The following is a 26205-nucleotide window of genomic DNA, read 5'->3' as shown; positions in this document are numbered from 1 at the left end:
TTGCCTCAGTTAACAGGCAAAAGTTAAGTGTTGCTTTTGTCCTACATTTTGCTTATATAGATGTAAACCATTGAGACAAAATAAACAAAAGTTATTTTTAAAAACATGCTACTTTTGGATAGATAAACATTAGAGCTGGACTATATTTTACAATGTTATTTTTAATTCAGTTTTATTTTTGATTTTTTTCAAGGACTCTTTTTAAACACATGTGATTCATCTTTCAATGAAATTTTATGCATGGAGAAAATCAGAGAATGATGTAACAACCAGTAGTGCACATACCACCAACTTTGTTGTATTTGTATTCTTGAGAGATTTTAGAGAATTTGTTGAACCTTAAAAGTCTTAAATCTGTGTCTTGTGAAAGTTTATGCTTTTTTTTTTGTTTCCTTATCTGTCACAAGTTTTTTTCTTAGATGAGTCATTTGTTAAGGTGAACCAAATGAGTGCCGTAGTTCATTACCCTTGATACAACACAGTAACTGCTGGAAAGTATTTGGGACCAATTTAGGTTCTATTTAATAACCTCAGTATTAAACAAGTAAATATACTAAATTTTTAGATGTTGAAAGCTTGGTTGTCGCATATTCTAAGAAGGAAGTGAAATATTAACATGATGAAAATATATGTTATGTAAGCTGCTATATAAATGTGTAGTTGAAATTTGAAGAAAATTTCTGTTGTCAATTGGTTCAGCTGCTACTGGTACCTCATTTTGACCTTTATGCTAGAAAGAGGAATTGTTCTTAGAGGTCTTAATATTAGTGGTGTTTTGTTGTTTGCCTGCTGTATATCAGGCACTGGGTTAAATGCCTTAAATAAACTGTGTATCAACTCTCTGAGATAGATAATGTTATTGTTCTCATTTTCCATATGCTTAGAGATATTAAATGTAATCCCCCTCCCCCCCAAAATTACACAGGTAGTAAGTGGAAGAACTCGAATGCTAAAATCAGATTTGTACTTGAAAACACTGAAGTGAATAAACTGCCTCCTGAGGTCAGTGTTGTTAGAACTGTTGTAATAAACTTTTTGACACAGTCTGAATTTGATCTGTTTCAGGTATATCTGGGCATCAAGTTGAAGTATATTCAAGTTCTTCGAAACATAGGTGTTGGCTGGAGTTACTGGTTCTACTTTATAGATTAAAGGGCTTGTGTGGAAGGTGTTTGATTCAACCCAGAGCTTTTAGATTGAATTGGTGCCATAGTCTCAGTCTGTCTCTGTTGCTGTACCCATTCCAGACAGGTATCTCATGAGGTGGATGTTTAGCTTCCTAAACCTGAAGCTAGAGAAAAAGAGAAGAGGGTTGGGTGAAAGGGAGAACGAAAGAGTCTTTGTTTTTCCAGTGGGTTGAACTGTATTAATGAGTGAGGGTTGTATTGGAAGAGCTTAGAGTGTAAGATCCTAAGGATGAGGTGAAGGAGAATGACATGACCCTGGCCTGAGGCCAGACAGAGTGGCTATACTGGGGAGATAGTAGAGAAGGCTGCCATCGCTCCATTTTAGAATTTTACTAAATATGGGCTTAACATAATATACTGCAGCATACATACCAGTTTGTTCTTTCTTTCAGAAAGAATGTTAATGAGTAATCATATTTCATTTCTCAAATGCACAGTAGTTCTCTGTATGAATGGAAAGCCCTTTGGATTTTTTTATGACCTCATTTGATGACCATTTTTTGCATTAATTTTGCCTAACTACGTTTATGGGGTTTTCTGGTGCCCTTACTTACTTGGAGCTCTGTGCTTCTGGCTCTTTCTAGATTTACTCTGCTCTAGGAATTTTATTCTGGATATTAGCGGTATTGCAATTATGTTCCTGCCATCAGGGGGCCCTGTGAGAGAGAGTATGATTTTCCTAGGGTAACAGAGGTAGAGATCAGAACTATTTTAATAATTATTCTAAGATATTTTTTGCCTTTTTCATTTTATTGACATAGTCACTGGTAGTGCAAAACCAATGGTGTGAGTCAAACTGCTGGTGCCCTAGCATGAATCAGGGTGGTGCTACCAACTGTTCTAGTAGTGATTGTATTCTTCAACAACATGCCTTCTCAAAAAAACAAAACAAAACAAAACAACCTCAAGTTTTACTTAATGTCTTTGATGAAACAGTAAAACTTACTCATTTTATTAAATCTTGACCCTTGAGTGTACATTTTTTAATATTCTCTGTGATGTAAGTACGCATAAAGTATTTCTGTTGCATAGTTGTCCAGTAATGGTTTCAATGAAAACCACTTGTGTGAGTGAGTTGGAGGCAGAACGATCCGCTTTTTTAATGTAACACCATCTTTACATTAATGATAAACTATGATTATTCAGACTTCTGTGGTTAGCAGACATATTTTCAGAAATAAACCAATATGTCTGCCTCTCTGAGGAAAACTGTAGCCAATGATAAAATTAGAGGTTTCAGGTGAAAATTAGAATACTGAAAACTAGTATCTGCCACCATGAGTTTGACAGATTCCCAGTATATAATAGACTTCTGATGAGAAATCAGTGGTGGTATTAACAGATTTGATTTTTTAATAATTGTACAATGAAAATGTGTCTACATCTGGAAAATCTGCATAGCTTAATGTGCCAATATTTTCCAGATGATCAATGCATGCTGTTACAAAATCATGCATAGGTGAAAGATGCATTTAAAATGCGATCTAGAACAATTAATTTGAGTGTAATTGTGTATGAAAAGTTAACATGGTTTTTAGATTCCAGATTGCACATAACCTTTAAAAACTAACACTTGTCAAGTTTTGGTGTAATAACAAAAAAGAATATGCACAATTATCAAGAAAAACTATTAATATACACCTCTTTAGGTTCCTCAGTAATTTTTAAGTATAAAAGATTTCTGATGAGATCATAAAGTTTAGAATCCAAATTATATCATCTCAACAATTAAAGCTATCATTTCTTAATTCTTGTTATTTTAATGAGATAATTGTTTTAAAGGAGAAATAAGCTTTGTTATAATTTATTAATAATTTAGTTACTATAATTAAATTATTTGTTAGTGATTATATCAGACATCTCATGTGTATAATTTTTCACTAGAATCTTGCAGAGTATAAGTACTATTATTCCATTTACAGATAAGAAAATTGAGTCTCAAAAGCTTAAGTAACTTGCCCAAGAACACACAACTAGTAAGTGGTAGAGCCAGGATTTTAATCTGGCATCTTGACATTAGGATTCACATTCTTAATCACATAAAGTGTTTGTCGAAATGACCTTTCTCTTAGATTTAATGTCAGTTAATATTAAAAATTGTATGTAAGATGATATTTACTTATGTCTTCTCAAATATTCTTTCATCTTTTTCCTCTTTCATAAAGTTTTTCTTCCTTTTATCTACTTTTTTTTTTCTCTTAAGTATAGCATGGAAGTCAAAGATAAAGGTAACAGAAACAATATTAGTTGAGTGTCTGCCGTATTTTAGATATATCCTACTTAAACTCTTAATAATAATTCTTTGAGACAACTGTTACCATTTATGAGGAAACTGAGGTTTGGAGAGGTAAAGTGACTTTCTTAAGAAGTAGAGAAATCAATATTCAGAGTCAGGCCTTATTTTTCCTTAAAGGGGTTGTTCACCTTCCATTCTTACCTGTTTCCTCCCAGGCAGCATGGGTAGGAGAAAAAGGGGGAAATCAGCACTTATTTCTCTGCCCAGGTCTTTTTCTTTTTTTCCCCTATTCCCTGTCTCTGCAATCCTACAGAGTTTTTCTTTCTTAAACTTGGGTCTCAGCGTTGTTGATGCCTTTCTGGACTAATTGTGATCTGTGGTGACTGCAGCATGGCTGCCTGGAAGAGAGGCCAGGTATTTACGATTTAGGTACTTTGATTTGATGTTTGAAGCAATATGTATACTCTTTTGGGAGATGCTTGGGCTGGCTTGAATGCCATGTCCTTTTTTCCATTCTTCACATGGGAAAGTGATCCTTTTGGTAATTTGGACTAAGACTTATATTTTGGCAGAGTAATCCCTACCCTAAAAGCCTTTATCAAGACAAAAAGAGAAGCAAACAACTTTGGGTTCTGATTAGCTTTGGAATAAATTTCCTTGTGGGAATTATTCAATCAAGGATTCTTATAAAAAATCTTTTGTCTAGTTGGAGAAAGGATGTTAACATAAAGAATAATGAGGAAGTGTCTGAAATGTTCTCTCATAAGATACCCTTTATTGAACACCTACTATGTACTGAGTTCTTTGTAAGGATTATTTATCTAATTTAATTAACTTAGGATAGTTTTCTGAGGTATTACTTCACGTCTCCTTTTGACAAATAATAAATAGGATAACTGAGGCTAAGTGAGAGGAAGCAACGTATGATCTCTTATTACAAAGTAGGGACACCTGGAATTTAAACCAGGTAGCAGTTGGGAGTTGAAAGGATTTAGATTAGTAGAGGGAAGAAGGAAAGGCATTCCAGGCATTGGGAGTTGTAAGATCAAACAGTCAGGAAAAAGCCTGATGTTTGTTATTTAGGAGAGTGGGAAATGAAAATTATATGGAGCTCCCATGTAGTGGTGGTAATCAAATCACAGGATTTGGACTTGGAGGTAAAAGAAAAAATTTACTGTTCATTGATGATCATGGTGTTTTCAGGGAGATTGACCTGATGGTACCATACTGTATAGATTGAAGAGGAAAAGACTAATCAGGAAACCCAGGCAGCTACTGCAGCTAGAAAGTAAAGATGTGAATTGAAGTGGTAGCCATGGCTTTGGGAAAGGGATGGTTTCTAATGGCTTCTAGAAAAATTACAAAAGTAGTATAGAGAGGAAATTGAATCAGTTTATAGGCTAAAATTGCATTAGCTTGCACATTAGTTAATAATTGGGCTGCTGCTATTTTGAATTAGAGGTAGTATATATTGACCCATTTTTAGCCAGTAGAATTTTTTTTCTTGAATAAAAACGTTTTAATGCAGTAGAATTTATGTAACATACTGACTTTTGGGCATTATAATTAATATGCATCTCTGCAGAAGTTATTAATAAGAATATAACTGGTACAGTGCTATAGCAGTTGGAAATTGAATAATAGGAGAGTGTGGTTGGACGTTTTGTACACTGTGGTGTACTGGTGGTGGTGAGAAGGTGGTGGCTGCACAGTCAAAATTACTTATAAAAATCTATTTTAAAGGAGTCATGTCCATAGAGAACAAACTTAACGGTTACCGGGTGGTTAAAGGGAGTGGAAAGGGATAAATTGGGAATTTTAAAATTGCACCTCTTGGGAAGTGATGGAAATGTTAGCTATCTTGATTGTGGTGGTGGTTTCATGGGTGTATACATCTATCAAAATTCATCAAATTGTACATCTGAAGTAAGTGCAGTTTACTGTACATATTACTGTACAATATTACAATAAAGGTGTAAAAAAAAAGCAAAGGAGTCATGTCAAATACCACCATACTGTGTCTCAGTAAGTCTAGCATGGTGAATTTTTCTTCCCGGTTGTATTTCTTCCCTGTTTGAGCACAAGATAAATTCACTGTTAGTAGAGGCCAGGTTATAGAACAAGTACATACTCAACGTTAGAAAAAAATTTAGGATTTGGGGAACCAAAGAAATTAATAAGTTTAGATCTCAGATCTCATGCTGATTCTGGAGCATGTGCTCCTTGAGTGGAATTGTGAGAGTCAGCACTGTACACATTTCCCTGCATCTGTCTTCCCCTCTATCTTCCTTGTGGCATGGCTGAATTTGTGTAATTAAAAGCAGGAGCCATGAGACTCTGTACCTATATAAATATATACTCACACCCATACACATTGCGTTTTATTTATATATGATAATAAACTTGACAACTCTACTAATTTCCACATCAATTCTAAAAGGAATGTTTCTTTGTATGTTATATAACATGAGTTACTTAAATTTGAATTAAAGAGTGATTTGTCACTTTTGCATAGTCTGCCTTGAGCCCACTTCCTCCTCTTTCCAATTAAGTTGAGCAATAACTATTATGATGAGATGATATATTTGGGGCAAAGCATATTTCTAGATCTCAGAGTAGACACTTTATACGTACTTATAAAAATGGTAAGTATAATGTTTCTGTTAACTTCTATATTCACTAAGCCTGTTACAGACATCTTTTAACTTAGCTATTTTTATATTGTGTGTTAAAATACAATATTTGTAGATGGTAAAAAATTCAAACAGGACAAAAGACTGTATTACAGTGAAAATGAAAGCTCCTTCCTACCCTCAATTCCCTAGTTGTTTTTCTCAGAGGCAGCCACTGTTGGCAGTTTCTTTATGCTTTCAGAGATGTTTTGTGTGTGTGCAATCACATAATAAAGCGTTATAAACATTTAAAAATTGCAAAGACATCAAATTTATTAAATTTTGCTAGGTATGCAATAGAAAAAATTTTTCCCTTAAAAAATGTAACAGGTATACATTTTAACGGTGAGCTAGGTTATAGGTTTTAACTCCGGTTTTATGGTTTCCGAGTTGTGTAAGCTAGGACAAGATACATTTAAACTTTTACCTTTATGTAACTTAACATTTTTTTGGCCTCTCATGTATTTATAATTGTATGCAATTGTTTTATTGTTATTATTTTATTAATAGATGGAGAAACCATGTTGTTAGTTACAGACAGTAAATTCTGAGCATCTCGATGACTTGTTTTCATATGACTTTTGTTTACATTTAATTAGCAGAGCTAGAAAGTATCCAGAACCCTTAATTGATTAAACCATCAAGCTTAGAGGGAGGCCAAGTCTACTTTAGCCTAACTTGGAATTATATTAGTCTGGAACCTTGATGTAAATGGTGGAGGCTACTGGGAGAGAGATGGGGCAGTAGGACAGGATAGGAGTAGTTTTTGTGAATTTTAAGTATTCATAATGTGGTGGCATTGTTTGATTTGAAGCATTATGCAAGGTTAGAATTTCTGTATACCTATATCTATGGTTGTACATTAAGTACCAAAATATATGACAAGCAACTAGAAGTTATTTTTTATAAAATATCATTTGATCTTTTATACTAAAGTGTGCTATTTGTGAATAAAGAAAGGTAAATCTGTTAAATTCTAGGAGAGACAACGTTTAGATACCCCTTGATTTAGGTTTATTTAACACTTATCATCGAATACATGTCAGATAACAAAGGAGCTCATTTGATTTGGAAACATCATTAGAAAGATAAGAGCAGAAGTTTATTGGTATGTTTTATGTAGTTCAAATCATTCTCTCCTTTGCTCTTTTTGTTCTTTCTCAGTTTTCCAAATATTTGTATCTTTCTAGTCTTACTGCTCAAATTTATTTTAAAATCACTTTATAAGCCTGTTATCTTTGAGAAGAATGTGATTTTAAAACATTTTTTTGGAAGACTCTTAAATTTATACATGTGATATTGGATACATAGTAATTACTTTGGCCTGAAATTTATGGAAGAAAGTCATCTTGGCTATGCCCATTCTATGGAAGAACATAAAATCTGAAAAACTTTGTTTGATCATTTTTATTGTAACATACTTTCCTTTCAGAATATTATGTTGAAAAGAAATGCTGCTGACTGCTTTAAAAAAGAAAACTTCTTTCTCGGAATTGGACATGTCTAGAATGAGAAAGGGAAACGTTGCCTGCAGTTATTGCCGTACCTCAGAATCACCAAATAAAGTTACACTGACTTCATATGGGTCTGTGTCTTAAGAAATTATGTTTAGAGAGCTAGTAGTTTGTAGGATTTTTTTCTCTGTGAGGGCATTTTTATTGAATATTGAAAGTAAATTATAATGATGTAAAAATTGGTATTCTTCTTGTTGCTATTATTTTAACCAAAAGTTAAAGATAACTTAATCCGTTTTTTGGGTTCATGATTAAAAATTGACTTCTGTTATTATTTGTTCACTAAGTATTGCTAGGGGACCTGCTCCCTTGGGTGGCTGTGAGTAGAGGGAGATTGAGTTGCAGAATGCTTTGCTGCTTTTGTTGGCTTGGAATTTGCAAGTAGACGGAGTGTTGAAAAATATTTCCAGTCCACTTTGATATTATTGAGAATGATGACTACAGAAGAAGGAATAGAATTGTATTTTCTGAGTGGTAGTGGTTAGTATTTTTTATTGCCATTGATATTCATCGGATCATTTTTTAAAGGGGAAAATTACATTTAGTCAAAAAATTTCAAGTGGACAATAGACTTTGGAGATAAGTTTTGCTAGTAAAAGGATATTAATTTCTCCCATAAGTCTCCTTGATAGCTGGCATGGTGGGAAAGATATTTTTAGTAATTTGACTTCCGGCATGTGACAGTTTGGCAAATTAATTTGGCTAATGATACTAGTTCCCATATAAATACGAAAACAGTTTCCTCTTTCTGACACTCTTTCATATAAATCACTTTGACTTGAGAACTGTTCATCTGGTAAACTGCTCACCTTGGGGAGAACAATTAAGACAATTAACAAGTTTCATCTGAGAGAGAAATTCTTTGAAGGGGTGAGTAAATGTCTATCCAAATTGGTAAACCTCAGTGTCTTTCAGGATTTTGTCTGATATGAAACAGGTTGCATTCTTTTTAACTTCCTTTTTCATATCTCACAGTATCTGTCAGATGCGCCCAAAGACCTTTTCCTTACCACATCTTTCAGTTTCTCTTTTGTAAGCTCTAAAGAGTGAAATAGGAGACTTCTTGATGCTCTTAGCAATTGATAGGAATCCGGGAGAGCTGTCTTGTCATATGAATACAGAGAAAGAAAACCACAGTCTTTATGGAAGAGCTGCTTGAAATAATTAAATATTGCCTATTATGTGTCAAGCACATCACAAGCCTTGTTTTGTTAATTCTTCCCAGCATTCCCACAAAGTATAGATGAGGAAACTAAGGCTTGAGATGATGAGATCATTTCCCCCAAGATAATCTAGTAAATGAGGAAGCTGGGATTCAGTTCTGGTGTTTCACAGGTCCAAAGACTTTGCCCTTCCTGGTGTGTCACTTGTTTGTCATTAGTACTTAGGGACGTGCAACACAGTCTAAAAGTGACCTGAATAGTTCATTTTGTCCTAAAATGTATCTTGTGTTATTTTCAATGATGGATTAAAGAATTTATTGCCCATAACATTAAGTTTTCATTACATGATTTAATAGGAGCCCAAAAGCTCTTGCCCTGAACCTTTTTTTTTTTTTTGCAAAAGATACTTCTATAAACTTGATTTAAAGTGAGATACTTGTATTTGTATTTTATTCTTTTATATTTGTATTTTATGCTTTTTCTAGTTTGAAAAAGTGTTTTGATACGGAAGCAGACAGTAAGGAAGAAGCAAAAGTGCATACTAGATATGGTAGTAATATTTTGAAAAAGTTATTCTAAAATCTGTTCTCAATTAAAGCATTTGAATCTTGAAATAAGAGCTACTTGCAGAGAATTGAGTGGATCTGAATATGAATCAACCTGCTTCATCATCAGATTATCATTTTCAGAAATTAAAATGTATGTAGGTTATCATTATGCTTGTTTGTGCCTTTATGTTTTAAAGTTCTGCTTTAAAATTTGTTATAGTCTGAAATAGGCCATACATTTTTCATTTTAATATTATGATAAATGTGTTAATTCTTAAAACTAGTATTAATTCCTAGAGGAATTTCTGTATTTAAACGCCAAGAACTGTGTAACTGATTTTTCTCTTTTCACTCTGGCCACCAGAAAGCTAAGAGCCAAATTAATGGCCTAACTTCTGCAATATTATGGGACCTTACAGACCCCTAGTCTGTCATATTTGCTTTACTGTCATTTGAATCCTTGGTACAATAAAGCAAGGAAAAAAAAAATGGCAAAACAAACTCTACCGTGACCAAAGCTGAAACAAAATAAGAGAATAAAAGCCTTGAAGTTTTTAAAAGAAAGATGATAAAGATTTGTTTCTTTAATGTGTTAATGAATTTACATTTGTACTTGTATTTAAGCCTTCATATTCATAAATTTATAATAAAATGAAATATTTACCTTATAAACTTAATAGTGTTCAACACTGACAGGCTGTAATGGAGTAATAAAATCGAGAGCTAATATTAACCTTTTCTTCTACCCTCTACTGTCCAATAACCTTACTATAATGACCAGTGAAACAGGCAAAGGTAGAAGTAGTTACATGTATTTATGTTTAAACTAGATAATATATATATGTAAACCAGGTATTCACTTTCTGAATAATAGAATTGACTGTACATCTGTTCTAAATACTCAGGGTTATTTTTATTATTTAAGAGATGCTTTCTTCAATAGCAGGTGGTGAGAGTTCCTTTGTTTTTTCTCTCTAGGATTGTAGCTCTTTTCAAGATGCTTTTTGTTATTAAATAATAGGAAGGTCTGAGCCATGTGTTTATACTTTTGAGGAGAAGTTAAATTATTCTCATATTTTGTGATTTTTAATTAGAAGTTTCATACTCTTGGGATTTAGTGTTTGGTCTAAATAGTGGGTTTGATTTTCCTCACTCATTTGCCTTTTAATCCACCTTTAAGGATTGTGTTAACCTCTTTTCTGCCTGTCTAATTCAGGGGTCAAAGTAAACCTTGATATTTAAGACCTAAGTTTGAGAAATGCAAGTAACTTACTATAGCTGTATACAGCTGACTAAAATTGAGCATAACTCTGCTTTTATCCAGTCCCCCTTCCTCTCAGTAGGAAAATATTACTCATTCCCTCCTCCTTTAAAAAAATTCTAGTAGTTTGTATATGTAGCTATAATGCTTACATCAATATTGTGACTTGTTTCATTAATAAAAGATAGCATAGCTATCTTGTTGTTTGCCCTGCTCTGGAACCTCAGAACTTAGATTATCTTTTAGCCAGTAAGACTTGTGACTGTAAACACTAAGCCATTTTCAAAATTAGATAATTTTTAAAATAACCACCATGATAGCTAATGTTTGTTGAAGTTTGCTGTATGCTAGATGCTTTTAAATTCCTTTACTGTATTATTTCATTTCTAGGAGGTGGTTTCCATTTATTCATACTTTATTTTTTTAAATGCTGAGGAGATTTTAGCCACACGTTGGCTAGAGTATAGCAGCCCATGTGGTCTGAAACTTTTGATTCTCAGTGTTTCCTGAAAGGCTGGCAAGTTGATTACCCTTGTCCTGTATGTCAGCAGTTAGTGTAAAGAGACTGTCATGGATGCAACATTCATTTCACTTCCCTGAATAATGATATGGTCCTTGGCTGCTACCCTAGTACTACTGCATATTGTTGATTTTCCTCCTACCTGGACAGGATCCTTTGCTGATTCCTCCTTTGTCTCACCCTCAGGACTATCGTCTTTTGCTTCTTTCTTTCTCTTCAGTTTAAATGCTATTTTTATGTTGATGACTTTCAAGTTTTTGTATCTTTGTATCAGATTTTTAGCCTGAATTGCATGTTCATATATCCAGTTTGCATATTTATATCCCTTCCTGGATTTCCAGTAGGCATTTCAGACCTTGATTTTCTCTTCACCACTGCTTCAACCTGTTCCTTCCCAGTTTTGGTAATTAATATTGCTGTGTACCTAGCAGTTCAAAGTAAAACATCTGTAAGCCATTCTTTGATTATTCTTTTCCTTTACTCTTTTACTCTTACACAGTAGCAAATCCTGCTTAAACTTGTCCTTTTCTCCATTTATGTCTACTATCCCACTCTCTTCCAGGCCACAGTCATCACTTACCTAGACAACAGCTAGTCTAAGTAGACTTCTTATTTCTTCTCCTACCCTTCTCCAGTCCATTTTTTCATAAATAATCAGAAGGGTCCTTAAAAAGTACTGTTAGTGTTATGCCCTTCCTCAGTTTAAACTCTGCCATTGTTGCCCATTGACCTTAGATTTCATATTGTTTATCAGGCCCTACACAACTTTGAATGATGTAGCTCCTGCTTAAGTTTCCAAACTTTGTCACTACCACGTCCTACATACTTCCTTCACTCTAGTCTCGTGATCTTTGAACATATAGTCCTTTCCCATTTCTGGCCTTTGCATTTGATGCCCACCTTCCTGGAATGCTCTTCTTGCTCTTTGTAGAATGAATAATTTGCATCCTTCAGATCTCAGTTTAGATGTTATCTCTTCTACCTTATCTAGAATACTGTCACTCATTTCTCATATCATTCTTTGTATTTCATACCACTTTCACCATTTTAATTATCTGGTTTGTTTACTGATTTTTGGTCTGTCTGTCCTGAATAGAATGTAAACACTATGAGTTTGGTGACTTTGCCTATTTTGTTTACTACTTTTGTAGGTACTGATAAAATACTTGTTGAAAATGAATGAATGAGGTTACTAGCTGCTTAAAAGCCAAATTCTTGCATTTGTCCTTCTAATAGCAGTTTCCTGACCATGGTTGTATCATATTACTTCTAATTTGGGGGCTAGAAGAGGGAATTAACAGGGATTGAATATCAAATACCAGGAATTGTGCAGAGAGTGTTTTGTTTAATGACTTAGTTAATCCTCAAATCAATTCATGAATTTTTAAAAATTGAAGTATAGTTGATTTACAATGTTGTGTTTCTGGTGCAACATTGTGATTCAGTTATACATATATAGATGTATTCATTCATACATACATATATATATATATATATATATGTATTCATTCTTTTTCATATCCTTTTTCATTGTATTTTTACTGTTACCATTTTAAAATTGAGGAAGCTGTTGCCTAGAGGTTAACTCTTGACTACACACTGTACTGTGGACTAAAGCTAGGAATGGAACCCAAGATTGTCTGAACCCAGAGCCTCTAAAACACAAAGCATTAGGAAAATTCTGTGGAGAAGCTGCTAATAGGCAGAAAAGGAGGATTTTGATCACTTAAAAAAAGAGGAGGTGGATCTTATTTCTTCATGTTTCTTTCCTCTTCTATCCTTTCACTATTGTAAGCCAGTCCTTTTAGTCACCGTTCACTCATCCTGCACTAGTTGAAATGAATCACATTCTCCGTTCTCTTGAGAATTCTTTGTAACTTTCTACAGTCCTCTTAAAGTAGGATTTTTAAAAGTTGAGCAATAGTTAGGGAGCAGGGAGGATTTGATACTCCTTTTTGGCTGCCTCCCTGCTGTTTAAATAGTGAACATTAGGTGTAGGGGACTTAGAGTATCTAGTAGTCGTTGAAGTTTAAAGGGGACAGGGAAGAGGAATAGAACGCAGCACAGAAGCAGAGTGCAGCTGGCCATGTGGACTGAGCTACTGGACTGCTGTATTTCAGTCTATTATAGTACATTGAATCAAATAAACCACAATAATGTTTGTCTCAAAACATTAAGGAACATTAGTGAGGCATTGTACTATAGGGAGATCAGTGTGTTTTTATAAAAATAGATCTTTTTTTAGAAATACATGCAGGTATTTTCCCTTTGGAATAGTAAATTTGTCAGAATGAAAAGCACAGTGTGAAATAATTGACTTCCATAGTAATTTTTAGTATTATTGAAGATGGTTTAATAGGAAAGAGAATTGAAATGAAATAAATTTGTCTTTTTGTTTCTTTTAACAGGGATGGATATGTTAAAATTATCTTTTCTCTTGACATTTATTTGTTTTACCTTCTTTTGTTTTTATTATTATTGTTATTACTTGAGATTATGGAATAAAATTACCTAAGGATTCACTGTCATTGTTACTGAATCAACATTTTGATGTGATCATTGGCATATCAGAAATTGCTTTAGTTATTGAAAACTAGTCTGAGTTTAAACCATATGTACACTCTAGTTGTTTGAAATAATACCACTAAGTTTTATTAATGATAATTTCAAGAATCTCACTGGTGTCAGTCTTTAACATAGTACTGTATCTTCTTCCATCTACATCGTGGGTGAATTCAGTTAATGCTTGGAAACTCAAGGTTTGTGTTGTCAGAGATTATTGTATAACTGGGCATTTATTATCTTAAGTGGGCAGTCTTGTGTAGAATGTTGGGGAAAATGGTCCACTAGCCAGGGGCCTATTTTTGTAAATGAGTTTTAATTGGAACACACCATATCCATTCATTTTACCTATTATCTACAGCTGCTTTTGCATCACAACAGGGTAGGCCAGCAGTTGTGACAGAGACCATGTGGCTCTCGGGCTCATACAAATCCCATGTATGCATAAATATTTACTATCTGGTTTCATAAGAGAAAGTGTGCTAACCTGTGGGTTACATTATTAGCTTATAATTTACCAGAGCAAACTTCCATATTATATAGTTTTCCACCTTTGCCTCCTTATCTCGTTACTTTTAATAATTATTTTTCTTTCTTTATTCTTTTCCTTGGTCTGTTTTTTGATTCACTTACTCTTCTATCATCTCCATTCTATTATTGATACCACCAGTGATTTTTTAAAAGATACAGTATCATTTACTTCCAAAATTTCCACTTTCTTTTTTTCTTGTAGTTCGTATAGATCTTCTGAGGATTTCTCTTTTCATTTACTTCAAATGTTTTTACTTTTATCTCTTGGAGCATAGTTATAATAGTTGCTCTGTGTTCTATGATAATTCTAACAATTCCGAGTCTTTTCATGGTTGGCATCTATTAATTGTCTTTCTCCTAAGAATTGGTTACATTGTCTTGGTTCTTTGTATGTCAAATAATTTTGGGCTATGTCCTAGGCATTGTAAATGTTAAGCTTTATAAATTCTGGATCATTTGGAGAATATTCTTTGAGCAGGCCATTCGGCCTTGTTAGATTTGACTGCAAATTCCTGAGAATTGGTGACATTTTACTATGTTTGTATGTTGAGTAATTTCAGATTGTATCCTGGACATTAAAAATTTTGTGTTTTGTAGATTCTGTGTCCTATTATAATCCTTAGAGAATTGTGATTAAAACTTTTTTTTAAGCAGACAATCAACTTGATTAGGCTCAGGGCTCAAGTTTTGTCTCTGGGTAGGGAGTGGGGGCGGTATTAATCTTAGGTCATTTTCAGAGCTTTTAATATGTTGCTTTGAATCTGTCCCATTTATGTACAACTCAGAGGTGAATCTGGGGCTTGTGTAGGTTCATGCAAAGAATTAGGGATCCTCCTTCAGTTTTCTTCTTTGAAATTCCCTTGATATTCTTTGGTTCACGAGGACTCTTTCCTCCATTTCCTCTGGCCAAGAAGAAGGGGTTTCTGGAGTATCACAGTGCTCTTTCTTTAATTCTGACCTACTTAGTATTTTTCCCCTGCAGTGATTTAAGTTCAGATGAAATTCTTATCCTTGCAGTGACCTCTGGGAAACTTAGATGAAAAAATTAAGCGTATGATTAGATTTCAAAACGAAATGAAATAGAATCAGCATGATGAAATTAAACCAGGTGCAAATGTATTTTGTTTACATTCAAATGATGGATTATTTATGCCCAGAATGAATCAGGTGTGACTTTGTGAGAATTTTAGATAGAAGGAAAACTCATGGAAAATAGTTTATTGTAGGCAACATGAATATATTAATAAGCAGAGTTATGACGTAAAGAGAGCTTACACAATCTATGGTTGCACTGATGATAGAATAGTGTCTCCCTTCTATTTTGCTTTGATAGGATTACACCGCATCTGCCTCTTGAGGAGTAGTCAGAAAGAAGTGAGTGTTTCACCTGGAAAAGACTGAAAGGAGACTTATTTAACAGTGCTCAGATATTTGAAGGATTTTCCTGTCAGGTAGAGTGTACTAGGTGTATAGAATCCTTGCATTTGATGTTAGGTTGACTAGAGCAATGAGAGCCTTCTGAATATGATTTGGTGTGGTTTTTATTGTTGATGAATTAATGATGATTCTTTGTTTTGTGAAGTTATTTCTACATTTAAATGCGGATCTCTTTGTTACCGTTTTTTTCTAGTGTACAGAAGTATTTCGACTTATTTCTAGGTACTCTAACTAAATCTCCCCTTTGGTATATTGGCAAGCAGTATTGTTCCCCTGTTTAGCATAGGTGTCTTTGGCTTGGGTTTGTTGGCTATGGATAGAGAAGGATATTTTCCAGATATTACTGAAAAGAGAAGTTTGTCCATAGTAGTGTCAAGAAGCAAGCTGAGCAAGTTTCCATATTACAAGGTCATTAGGCAGTTTCAGGAGACTATAAGATCCTATATTGCTTTCTGCCACTGGAAGAAATTTAGTTTGCTGCACAAATCCAGGTATCCATTTTCCTGTGGGGTACTTGTTTTACTATATTTTGTGTAACACTTCTCTTTGTTTGTTATGTAGATAGGGTGAGCCATACTTCTTTTAAGTTTATAGGACTAGATATGATGATGAAGCATTTTGAATTTATGACTCTCTTCTGCAATGTGCTAGATTCTGGAGATAGGGTAGTAGACAAAACAAAGTGCTTGCCCCAACATGGAGTTCTAATATTATTTATTTTTAAAATTTGTTTGAAAATTACGTAACGATGTTATTCACTTTTTTGGTAGCAGCTTTATTGAGATATAATTTCACATACCATAAAATTCACCCATTGAAAATGTACAATTCATTGGTTTTCAGTATATCACAGACTCATGCAACCATCACCATAGGTTTAGAACTTCTAGATTACTTCAGAAAGAAAGCCATATCCTTTAGCAAACATCCCTCCTTCCTGCATTTCCATCAATCCTCTATGGACTAAGCATCCACTAATTTTTTTTTAAAATACTTTTTTGTCTATGGATTTGCCTGATGTGGACATTTCATATAAATCGAATTATACAATATGTTGTCTTTTGTGACTGGCTTTTTTTTTTTTTTTTAACTTAGCATTATGTTTTCGAGGTTCATCCATGTTGTAGCATGTATCAGGACTCTCATGTCTTTTTCTTGCCAGGTTAAATTCATTATATGGATATACCTCATTTTGTTTATCCATTCATTGGTTGATGGAAACATTGTTTCTACTTTCTGGATGTTGTAAATAATGCTCATATGAATATTCATGTATTAGTTTTGTGTGACTATATCTTTTTATTTCTCTTAGATATATACCCAGGAATGAAATTGCTGAGACATATGCTGACTCTGTTGCTTAACCTTTGGAGAAATACAATAGTCATTTATTTTAGATACACAGTTCTATGAATTCTGACAATGCAGGGTTTTGTAACCCCACCATACTGAAGATACGGAAAAGTTCCATCACCAGGTTACACTTCTTCAGTGCCATCTCTTTGTAGGTAAACTCTCCCCTACATCCCAGCCCCTGGCAACTGCTGATCTTATTCCACCCCTATAGTTGTGCCTTTCCCAGAATGTCACATGAAAAGACTCATAGCCTTTTTGAGTCTCACTTGTTTCACTTAATTAGCATTTGAGATTCATTCATGTTGTTATATCAATAATTCATTCCTTTTTAAAGCCTGGTAGTATTCTGTTATATGGATGTACCATATTTCATCTCTTTACCAGTTGAAGATAATTGGGCTGTTTGCCCTTTTTGGGCATTGTGAATAAAGCTGCTATAAACCTTTGTACTTAGGCTTTTGTGTGAGTATAAATTTTCATTTCTCTTGGGTAAATACCTATGATTGGGATTGCTGGGTTGTATGATATATGTATGTTTAACTTTATAAGAACTGCCAAACTGTTTTCCAAAGTGGCTTTACCATCTTGTACTTTGCTGACCAGCATATGAGATTTCCAGTTGTTCCTCATCCTCAGCACTTGTTATTGTCATTTTTGTAAAGCCAGACTAATAGGCATGGTGATAGCTCGTTGTGGTTTTAATTTGCATTCCTTAATGACTAATGATGTTAAGCATCTTTTCACATGTTTATTTGCCATCTGTATATCTATTTTGGCGAAGTGTCATTTGTTAAAAACTTCTGCCCATTTAAAAAAAATACTAGGTTGTTTTCTGTTGAGTTTTGAGAGTTCTTTATATGTTCTAGATAAAGTCCTTAATCAGATACAAGATATTGCAGATATTTTTCATATTTTATGTCTTTGTTTTCTTAATAACAGTGTCTTTCACAGAGCAGAAGTTTTCAATTTTGATAACTCCAGTTTATCAATTTCTTTTTGTTTTATAGATCATGCTTTTGGTATCATATCTAAGAATTCTCAGCCTAATCCATAGCCACAAATATTTCCTCCTGTAGTTTCTTCAAAAAAAAAAAAAAAAAGAGACACAGATGAAGTTAATTTACAAAACAGAAACATACTCACAGACGTAGAAAACAAACTTATGATTACTAGAGGGGAAAGAGGGTGGGAAGGGATAAACTGGGAGTTTGAGATATGCGGATACTAACTACTATATATAAACTAGATAAACAAGTTTCTTCTGTATAGCACAGTGAACTATATTCAGTAATCTATAATGAAAAAGAACATGAAAATGAATATATATATATGTATATGTATGACTGAAACATTATGCTGTACACCAGAAATGACACAACATTGTAAACTGCCTACACTTCAATTTTAAAAAAGTTTTATAGTTTAAAAATTTGCATTAGATCCATGATTTATTGTGAATTTTCCTGTCAGGATAAGATATAGGTTGAGAGGTTCATTGTTTTGCATATGATTTTCCAGTTGTTCTAACATCTTCTGTTGAAAACAGTATTGTTTCTCTATTTAATTGCCTTTGCACCTTTGTGGAAAAAAAATTTACTAGTTTTGTATGGCTCTATTTCTGGATATTCTGGTCTGTTCATTGATCTATTTGTCTATCCTGCTGCACTGCACTTGATTTTCAGATGTTTTAAGATTCAGATGTTTCTTCTGTGCTTGCTTTCGTTTTGTTTTTTTTTCAAAGCTAGAAACTTCATTTTTCCTTTCATTAAAAAACCCCCACAAACCTCAATTTTCTTTTATGTATGGATGACTTAGAGCAAGCAGTATTTCAAATGCATGAGTCATTCCTTCCTTCCCATCTGGTTTTGTAAGCCATGGTTTAACCACAGAGGTAGAGGATTTACCATGTGGGGGTAGTGTAGGAAATGCTGTGCCCCCTCTCCTAGGGATACATACTGAAAATAGTTGCACTGCATGCAGGTCTAGATGATTACCATTGTCTGCATCATCCTAGCACTGCACTGTATCTATGAAAATAAAGTTTCTCACTCCGTCTACCCCAGAAAGGAAATAAAAATCAGAAAGAGCTAGAGTCATTGATAAAATTTCCATGCAATTCGTACAGAATGGTAATGCCAAACCAGAAGAACCAGGAAAATCTTCTCTGGCTCTTCATAGTCAGAATTCTTTATTTACTTAAAAATTTTTTATTTGTTAAAAAATTTAAAAATTTAATTTATTTTAAAATTTATTTTTAAAGCCTGTTTTATTGTGGTAACATACACATATTCTAAAATTTGCCATTTTAATCATTTTTAAGTAGAATTAGGTGTCATTAAGTCACGTTGTACAGGTATCATCGTCATCCATCTCCAGGACTTTTTCACCTTCCCTAACTTGTCATGGTTTTTTTTTTTTTTAGCCTAAGTTCTACTGGAATTTTAGAACACTACACTTAACAATTTCATGTGCCTGTTACATTTTTAAAATGCTCTACTAGTTCAGGGAAATGTGAAAGCCTGGAAAGTTTTACAGAGCTCAGATTTATATCCAGAAAAAAACTTGGCAGCCAGCTGTAGAATGTCCAGTAAAGATTGACTTTTGTCATATGTGAATGACTAGCTTATTTAGTTCTTTTTTGAGGATAGTTTTGAAAAATCTGTCTAATGTATGTTCCCCACCTGTTATTACCTGTGTCTATAACCAGAATAATCTGGCACATGAGCATGTTTTATTATTTGGTTATTATCCAAGGCCATTTGAGTGGTTCAGATGATACAGATGGAATTGCTAACTTCATTGTTGTTTTTGAAATTTCTTCAAGGTGGGCATTTTTGAAGAACAGGGGTACTTTGTTGCCTTCTGCCTTTGCTTTGTCATGTGGATTGGACTGAATGTATTTTAATCAGAATTGAGTGTTTTAACACTTAAATACTAGTCTGTCTTAGAATTTGAAACTTGAGGCTAAAAACTAGCTTTGAAATTTGTGAGAATATCATTCTTTTTCCATTGTGTACCATTTTGTCTCACAAACACTGTATTTTTGTCTTGGGTAGAAATGTTGACAGCATGGTCAGCAGTCATTTTCTTTGTCAATATTGGTCTTTTTTTTTTTTTTTTTTTTTTAAACCTTCTATGCAGAGTATGTTTCTGGGTAAACTTAAATGTGACTGTCAGGAAATCAGTTTGCAGTACGTAGTGAGTTGTGCCAGAGCCGAAACAGGGGCATTTCCGGCCAAGCACTTTGAGACTGATGTCTATGAATTTGTTAAAAAAAACATGCGTTATAATGGTTCCTAGTTGTTGACATTCAAATGGTGATTTCCAGAGACTTTTACAGGTAAACTACAGTGGGAAAGAAGGTATAGGCTTGCAATTCCAAAATCAAAAGAGCTTAGGGAAACTAATTTTCTTTTTTGGTAAATTGGCTAAAAAGCTCTGGACAGAAAGTCAGTAGCTGAACATTCCTTTATTTTGCAGTAGAAATATTAATGTATTTGATACAGGGTGCTGCCTTAGACACTGCTGGAGATGTTATATGGTAGACAGAATAGCTACTGTATTAACTTTCTAACAGTGGAAAAGTTCTGAATTCCAATAAGGGGTTTTGCCCCTGAATTAACAGCCCAACATTAAATTGAGTTGGAAAAAAGGATTAAAATTGGCTAGTTTCATTTCTATGCTGTTTCAATGGTAAAAAGATAAGCGGCAATGAAGAAAATGTTGTATTTCTTTAAAAAAATTTTTTAAACACATTCTTGTATGGATTCCAAAGTTGAAATAGGAGGAGATAGGTCATTGCGTTTAGGTTTGAAAACTTAGTTTCTGTTTTGCTTTTGTTCATACAGAATTACTAAAGTTTTGACCCTTGAGATTTCTGTAGTTGCTAGGTAGGGCAGTATGTTCTGCTTTTGGGGGCATTTTACATGCTTGATGTCTACACTTGACAACTTCAACCTCTAATTTAGTCCTATGTGTTTCATCTTTCATAATAACATGCATCAATCTAATCAGCATAGTTTCATGCTTGGGTTTGAGATGGTCTCTGTCTTTGGTGCCATTTAGGTAAGTAGAAATTCGCTTAGGGTGCTTTACTGTTACCAGCTGAAGGCTCCATTCTGAAGTTTGCTTCTCTTACTGATTTATAGTCTCTGGTAGTACAGCTCTAGCCTTTGTCTTTTATGAAGCTTTTACCCAGTGTAGGAAAAGTTTAATTTTTAAAAAACATTGTAATAAAATATACATATATAAAATTCACTCATTTAAAGTGTACAGTGCAGTGGTTTTCAGTGCATTCACAGATACATTCAGCTATTACCACAGTCAATTTTAGAACAATTCATTACCTCAGAAAGAAACCCCATACCTCTTGGCTGTCAGCTCCGTATCTCTCTATTCCGCCTAGTCTCAAGCAACCACTAGTCTTTCTGTCTTTATAGCCTATTCTGAACGTTTCATAAAGATCATATAATACGTGGTCTTTTGTGACTGACTTCTTTCACTAGCATGTTTTAAAGTTCATTCATATTGTAGCATGTACTAATACAGTTAACCTTGAACAACATGGATTTGAACTGCACAGGTCCATTGTGTGGACTTTTTTCAGTAAATACTACAGTACTTGGACAGTTCTTGGTTAAATCTGAGGATGCAGAATCTCAGATATGGAGGGCTGACTAAAATTATAAGCAGATTTTCAGCTATGTTCGTAGGTTGGCGTCTATAATCCTGTATTGTTCAGGAGTTAATTACACTTCATTTCTTTTTATTGCCAAATAAAATTCCACTGTATATACCACATTTTGTGTATACTTCCATTTATCAGTTGATGGGCAGTTTAGTTGTTTCCACCCTTTGGCTATTATGAACAATGCTGCATATATATAAATACTTATATACAAGTTTTTTCCAGGACATATTATATTGGGTATATACCTATGAGTGAAATTGTTAGGTCATATTGTAACTTAATATTTAAGCTTTTGAGGAGCTGTCAGACTGTTTTTCATGATGGTTGTACTATTTTGCATTCCTACTAGCAGTGTATCAGGGTTCCAGTATCTTCACATCTTTACTGATTCTGGCTTTTATATTAAAGCCATTCTAGTGGGTATAAAGTGGTGTGTCTCTGAGGTTTTGGTTTGCATTTCCATGGTGAAATTGAGTATCTTCTCATGTGCTTTTTGACTGTTTGTATATCTTTGGATAAATGTCAATTCAAATCTTTTGCCTATTTAAAAAATTGTATATGGGAGGTGGCTGTAGCTCAGTGGTAGAGCACATGCTTAGCATTCAGGAGATCCTGGGTTCAATGCCCAGTACTTCCATTAAAAAATGTAAAAAAATAAAATATTTAAAAACCAAACAAAAAAATTTTTTGTGTTTTTATTATTGAGTTGTAAGAGTTCTTTATATATTCTGGATACAAGTCCTTATCACACATATGATTTGGAAGTATTTTCCCCATTCTGTGGGTTGTCTTTTCACTATCTTGATGGTGTCTCTTGAGGCACAAAAGTTCTTAATTTTGTTGAAGTACAGTTTATCTATTTTTTTCTTTTGTTGCTTGTTCTTTTGGTGTCTGTCATATCTAAACAGTTCGTTGCCACATATGAGGCTGTGTAGATTTATCAATATGTTTACGTCTGAAAAATTGATACTTTTAGCCTCTATACTTAGGTCTTTGATCCATTTTGAGTTGATTTTTGTATATGCTCTGAGATAAGCATCCAATCATTGTTTTGCATGTGTCTGTCCAGTTGTCCCTGCAGGAGAGGGTGGTTAGTTAATCAGTTTCTTTATGCAGCAGATCTGAAAAATTCCAAAGAATATAATTTTGGACTTTCTTAAATTATTTTTTAAACATCCCGAGTTAAACATGACGATTTTTTTTAACAATTAAAAATTGTATAGACTATTTATTCACTTTGACTAGTGCGTTTTCTTTTTAAAGGTAGGTTAAATTTTCTTTTGTAAGGATTGTTTTCAAAATATGCTGGTTTACTGAAATTGAATTTCTTTAATTTTTTGAAAGGCATATCCCTTATGGGTCAGAACTAGTGATAAAGGGAATATACCTATTTCTAAAGCAACTATATTTGAAACAATGTTTCTTTTGAGAAATCATGTGTGGTATCTTGTGAAATGGGGTATAGTTTAGAAAATCTGCCCTTATTTTATGTTATGTAGGTTATCTTTTTCATTATCAAAACTATGTAGAAAGAAAGTAGAGAAGGCATAAATTGACTGACATAACCATTTTGCTTTAAAGCTTAAATAAGAAATAATGCAGAGAAGGATCTTTTTCATTTGTTTGCATCTCCTGAAATTAATTACCTCTGTCTTCTCTAAAGCAGTATTTGTGTACCGTTGCTTTCTCTTTCAGAGGCAATGATAACTTGAGGCCATTACTTTAAGAATATTGCTTGTACTGAGCATCCAGATAGCAGCTTCTCTTAGAGTGGAGTGGGGCGGAGTTTAGAAACATTCACTCGGAACTTGAAAATGGAACATGAGTATTCAGCAAACTGGAGGAAGATTTCTATTGACTTTCACTACTTGTTTTCTAATTTGTCAAAATCTACCTTTTGAGGAGTTGCTGACTTCTAATCAAACCCAGGGTCAAATATGATCATCATAGATCAAGAAGCTTCATCCTGATGAGAGCACATCATCCTTGAAATTTCAGTAAACATCCGAGCTTAAAAAAATTACTAGTCTCGTCCTTTTTTTAATAGTTTAAGTAGGAAACATTCAAATCATTATGTAATCTCCTCATAGATCCTTAGATTTCTCTGTTGAAATTTGGTCTCTGAAAATTTTTTATCTGCCTACTTGATGTTTAATGTGGAGAGCCTGTAGTAAGAACTATAGTAATCAATTTAGAGTCTGTTGTATTTTAATACTATTTAACTCTCAAATTTTATTTGTTTCTGAAATTTGTCTTTTGTTAATTTTTTATTAGAAAGAAAGTGGGGAATTAGAATTTTTTTTAATTTATATTTCTACTTAGTCTTATTAATTCAGGTATTATATACTAGCTGTCCACTCTTGTAATGATTATGTTTATATTTCCTAATGATGTATAAATCAGCAGTTTGAACTACAAAAGTGTCAAGTACTATATTTTAGTCATGAGATTTAAAAAACACAGTGTGTTTTGGAGCACTGCACATGCATACTACATCTCTCACTGATTGAATTAGAATTTTAAGTGGTACTGTGAGAGGCTGTTTGCTTCTTACATTGAGCTGAAAGGGAGGTAAGCATCTGGTGATTTATGTTGGAGATACAGAGCTTGGTAACCTTAATGGCAGGCAGAATTAGGAGAAAGTATGTAGTGTAAGAGCTTTACATGCATGTCATTTCTTTGAATTTGCCTGTTTCCGGAGAAAATGCCTAGCAATGCTTATCTCATACTGATTTATCTAGACTTTTAGTGAAGTGGGCTAAACAGCCTAGTTGCAAATTAATACATTAAAAAAATTGAGGTATAATTCACATATCATAAAATTCACACTTTTCAAATGTACATTTTTTTTCTTTACCGTATTTATGGAGATGTGTAACTATCAACACTAAGAATTAAAGGAGAAAATTGCTTCATTAAAATAAGTTCCCTTGGTATCCTGCCTTACGTGCCCAGTCTATAGTAGTAAGTGTTCATTTGCCATTGGGCAGATGATTCAGCTTAGGCCAAGAATTTGGGACTTTTAGGAGTTTTAGAGTGACACTCCATTGACTCTTTTATGAGATGAAATACTAATTGAGTTCTGTCTTGCAGATAAGGGCAACCATATTTTGACCAGATTGTGATACTGCTTTTTACTATGCTATGAAGTATTCTGCCCATGGGCACATTGGTATCATAGGAAGAGCACTGTCTTTGGAATACAGAGAAACCTGGCCTGACCACTTAACTCAGTTAGCCTTGTTAACTTGGGCAAATTACTTCATCTTGCTGAGCCTCAGTTTACAGGAGATACTATAAAATGATTCATTGAAGACAGCATAATTAGGCTTACAGCATGCTCTAGATTCAGATCTCCTCTACTTTTGTTTTCAGCTTTCTTTTTTATAGAACTATATTTTTGTTTTAAAATATTTTTTATCCAAATGGTCTTGTTTTTTCTCTTACTTACTTAATTTTAGTGGCAGTACTGGGGATTGAACCCAGGTCCTCATTGCAAGCTGAGCATACGCTCTGCCACTGAGCTATACCCACCCCCTATCCAAATGGTCTTTTAAGAAACAGTTAATTTATTAATCCACAGCATTCTGCAGATAGTTTACAGAGTGAAATAAATGAAGTCAATATTCCTTTTCTGTGGCCATGGAGAAGGAATGTTTGTTACTGGATTATTGGCCAAGTATGTGGTTGTCTGTTTAAAAATCTTGTAATTATAGTAATAATGTTAGCCAATAAAGTAACTAATAGAAATCCATCCCTTGTAAGGTTAAGTGGTATGGCTCAGCTTTTGAGGCCTAGTACCGGTAACTCATTTGAGAACTTATTCCCACACAGTGACAGTTAGCCCTAGTTCAAAAAAATACTAGCAGTTGCCTTTGCAGGAGAAAGAATGGTCTCACATTTTCTGCCATTCATGTGACCACAATGCAGAACTGTAATTCAAAGAAAGTTTTATTTTAGCTAGGGATGATCTTCATTCTGAAAGAACTAATTTAAAGGACTTGGTCCTAAAACCTGCTAGGCTTATGTTTTCTACATTGTAAACATATATGTCTAGTTTCTTTGGATGAAGCAGTTCCTTTATGAGATGTTTTAGCTTTGTTATTTCTCAGTGCAGCATTTTAAATCAATTCTTTGTGTGCAGGGGACAATGGCAATACCTTGAACTGTTGTCTGAGAGCGCTAGTTTAAAGAACTGTCTAGAGACTGTACAGTGTTAGTAATTTTTAATGACTAAAGCAAAGGGCTTTTTGTTTTGTTTTATTTCCCTCCTCCCACCTGAGTATACTGTTGCTACTTGGATATAAAGAATCTTACTTCCAATGATTCTTTTCAGACCTCTGCAACTTGTGGTCAGTCATTCATATAAAATTATTTGCAGCTGTCACTTTATCTGCCAAACCATTTCATTGAATTAGAAGGGAACATGGTGTGAGAAGTATTAAATATTTGTTAGGTTGAAGGAAGGATTGTGTCTCATTTTGGGTTTATTACATTTATAGTCTCTCTTTTAAAATACATCTAGATT

The 26205-nt window shown here is 33.8% G+C and overlaps 1 protein-coding gene across 12 annotated transcripts in view; it reads left to right on the top strand.

Annotated features, from left to right (window-relative positions):
* The window catches only part of EIF4G3 (eukaryotic translation initiation factor 4 gamma 3), a 319236-nt gene that overhangs the window by 58449 nt on the left and 234582 nt on the right, over positions 1-26205 (top strand). The window lies entirely within an intron of this gene.

This window comes from Camelus ferus, chromosome 13 (genome assembly GCF_009834535.1).
Source record: "Camelus ferus isolate YT-003-E chromosome 13, BCGSAC_Cfer_1.0, whole genome shotgun sequence".
Classification (NCBI taxonomy): domain Eukaryota; kingdom Metazoa; phylum Chordata; class Mammalia; order Artiodactyla; family Camelidae; genus Camelus; species Camelus ferus.
The sequence above is the reverse complement of the archived record's forward strand: the minus strand, read 5'-3'. Positions and strand labels throughout refer to the sequence as shown.